The following is a 3,504-nucleotide window of genomic DNA, read 5'->3' as shown; positions in this document are numbered from 1 at the left end:
ATATATGTATATATATATATATATGTATATATATATATGTATATATATATATATATATATATATATATATATATATATGTATATATATGTATGTATATATATATGTATGTATATATATATGTATATATATATATATGTATATATATATATATGTATATATATATATATATATGTATATATATATATATGTGTATATATATATATGTATGTATATATATGTATATATATATATATGTATGTATATATATATATATATATATATATATATATATATATATATATATATATATATATATATATATATATATATATATATATATATATATATATATATATATATATATATATATATATATATATATATGTGTATATATATATATATATATATATGTATATATATATATATATATGTATATATATATATATATATATGTATATATATATATGAGTAGGGAAAGAATACTGGTTCTGGCTCACTTTTCCCCATGTAAATGAATGGGGGATTTTCAGCCATGAAATTTTTCTTTTTTTTCCCCCAAAAAAATAAATCCCCTTTTTAGCCCAAGGTATATTTATTTGTCTCCCCTTTTAACCTGGAGCCTGGTGTTGGCTTAGTTGTTAGGGTGGCGGCTTGGGATCCCAGGGTCCTGAGTTCAAATCCCGTTGGCTGCTGAATTAACACCAGGGGGTTGACTCAGCCTGCCATCCTTCCGAGGTCGGCGAAATGAGTGCCAGTGTACTGGTCCCGGTGTATGCCCCGGTTAGAATAGGTGTACCATATCCCTGTGTGTCGTAAGAGGCGACCAGGGTTGGTGTCAGGAAGGGCATCCGGCCATAAAACATTGCCTCAAGAAAAAGCCAAACCCCTGCACAGCAGGGAAAAATGGCTGTAAAAACGGTCATTTTTTTATTTCCCCTTTTAACCTAGGGGCTCTCTATTCAAATAACCCATACAACAAGATAAAGATTTGTTAAAGGTGATTCGAAAGAAATATCTGAAACGCCTAAGCCCCGGGACACTCTTTATCAAATAACCAATGCATATTGTTTAGCTCACTCATTGAACCTATAAACATTTGTTCATTTTCAAATTCCTTCAATAGTTTAATTTTCTTTGCACAATAATCCCCATCTAAAATATTGAAAAACAAAACATTTGAATCTTTATATTTTTTAAGATACCCCTTTTGTGCCATTACGAAATGATAAACTTCTCTTAATGATCTCATCTGGCCACCGCCCGAGTTGCAAATCATTTTTGTACATAAACCATGCCAGAAAAAAAGTTTTGTTTCAAATGTTTTCAGTTCATGCCGTGAAAATGAGGAAGTGTTTTTTTGACACGGCCGTGCTGTGTGAATGAGGAAGTGGTTTTGGACTGTCATGCTGTGAAAAAATAGGAACTATTCTGTGAGACAAGGTCTCGTGTTTATATTTTATCTCAGAACACAAACTGAAAACATTTGAATCAAAACTTTTATGGCGTGGTTTATGTCCAAAAACGATTTGCAACTCGGGCGGTGGCCAGATGAGATCATTAAGAGAAGCTTGTCATTTCCTGTGCCCACACCCAATGATTAAGCAATTTCCTCATCGTTGCTTTATAAGCGGTTCGCCAGACAAAGTTTCTGTCAGACGGGATTTTCATTTTTACAACTGAGGCATGGACGATATTTCTTCCGATGAAGCCAACAGCCCACTACAGAGTTGGTAAGTTTGTGTATGCTTTTCTCTTTGAACGATGAAGCAAATGATTATTAATTAAATCATGATAATTCTGATATATATATATATTTTTTCCCTGACAGGGCATTGGAAGAAATTGAGTTCACATATCACGACGTGGTTCATGAAATTAATACTCTTATTGAAGAGATCAATGATTTTAGAAGAGAATTGAAAGACATTTTCAATGAGTGGCATGAAGTCTTATCACGTCCTCTCATCTCGAAGGAATTAAACCAATGGTGAGACACGTGTGTGTGCCTCTCTCTCTGTCTGTCTTTCTACCTACCTCTCTCTGCTCTTATTGAAGAGGCCAATGATTTATAATGACTGGTCTCTGATCTCGAATGAATTAAACCAATGGTGAGGCACGTGTGTGTGTGTCTATGTGTGTGTGTATGTGTGTGTGTGTGTGTGTGTGTGTGTGTGTGTGTGTGTGTGTGTGTGTGTGTGTGTGTGTGTCTGTGTGTGTGTGTGTGTGTGTGTGTGTGTGTGTGTGTGTGTGTGTGTGTGTGTGTGTGTGTGTGTGTGTGTGTGTGTGTGTGTGTGTGCTGCTTTCCCTGTCTGTCTCTTCATCTATACCCTTGACTTTTTTTTTTCAGCACTATCGCACAACATCAGCTGTTGAAGCAATCTTGTACAACACATGATTTTCTGGAGGTAAATATTTCTGAATTATTATTAATATCACTCGTACAACACATGATTTTCTGGAGGTAAATATTTCTGAATTATTATTAATATCACTCTCTCTTTAGAATGTCGCCTTATGTTGGTTGCATCATTAGTTTGGACGTGGTTTTGTCAGTACACTGGAATTCATTTTATTGACCTTGAAAGGATGACAGGCTCCTGGTGTGTTAATTCAGTGGTCAACGAGGCTTATTCATATTACCATGTAATTATCTTTATAGAACCTAATTATTATCCACTTTTTGTTTCAAAACAGAATATGGTGTCTGAGTTTCGAAATCACAAGGCATCTGAAGAAGATTGCTGGGAAAGATTGTACATTCTCGCAAATGAATATTTAATATTTTCAATATTAATAAATTATATTTGTTTTGTTTACAATTACTTGATTCTGAATTACAAGAAAAGAATAAAAGAGATGTAAAGGGGGGTAGGTGCGCTCCCCCAATGACCCATCACCCCCTCATCCCATCCCTCCCCTCCCCATGTGTGTGTGTGGGGAAGGGTGGGGGGTGGGATGAGGGAGGTGGTGGGTCAAAGGTGGGGCGCACAGGGGGATGAGGGGGGTGGGGCTTGTGTGGGCGGGGCTTGTGTGGGCGGGGCTTCGGTGGGGGCTTGTGTGGGTGGGGTGTGTGTGGGAGGGGCTTGTGTGGGCGGGGTGTGTGTGTGGGTGGGGCTTGTGTGGGTGGGGCTTGTGTGGGCGGGGGTTTATGTGGGTGGAGCTTGTGTGGGAGGGGTTTATGTGTGTAGAGTTTTTGTGTGGAGCTTGTGTAGGCAGGGCTTATGTGGGAGGGGTTTATGTGGGCAGGGTTTATATGGGCAGGGGTTTATGTGAGTGGAGCTTGTGTGGGCGGGGTGAATGTGGATGAGGCTTCTGTGTAGGAGGTTTGTGTGGATAAGTGGGTGGGGGGAGAGGTGGGGGGATGGGTGGATGAGTGGAGCTTGTGTGGATGGGTGGCTAATTTTTTAATTAAATAACCATGTTGTGTGTGTGGGGAACTAATTAACTAATCACTAATTATGTGAATATGATGAATATGGGTGGAGCTTGTGTGGGGTTTGTGTGTGTGGAGCTTGTGTGGAGTT

At 37.9% G+C, this 3,504-nt stretch overlaps 1 long non-coding RNA gene across 1 annotated transcript; it reads left to right on the top strand.

The window, feature by feature from the left end:
* The first annotated feature begins 470 nt into the window (after window positions 1-470).
* LOC147008666 (uncharacterized) lies at window positions 471-2,844 on the top strand. The gene is made up of 3 exons (XR_015053307.1): window positions 471-1,967; window positions 2,328-2,385; window positions 2,675-2,844. It is a non-coding gene; the product is annotated as an uncharacterized LOC147008666 (long non-coding RNA).
* Window positions 2,845-3,504: the final 660 nt, after the last annotated feature.

The sequence above is a fragment of the Eptatretus burgeri genome, chromosome 18 (genome assembly GCF_056783735.1).
Source record: "Eptatretus burgeri isolate ZD-2024b chromosome 18, Ebu_testis_v1, whole genome shotgun sequence".
Lineage (NCBI taxonomy): Eukaryota > Metazoa > Chordata > Myxini > Myxiniformes > Myxinidae > Eptatretus > Eptatretus burgeri.
The sequence above is the reverse complement of the archived record's forward strand: the minus strand, read 5'-3'. Positions and strand labels throughout refer to the sequence as shown.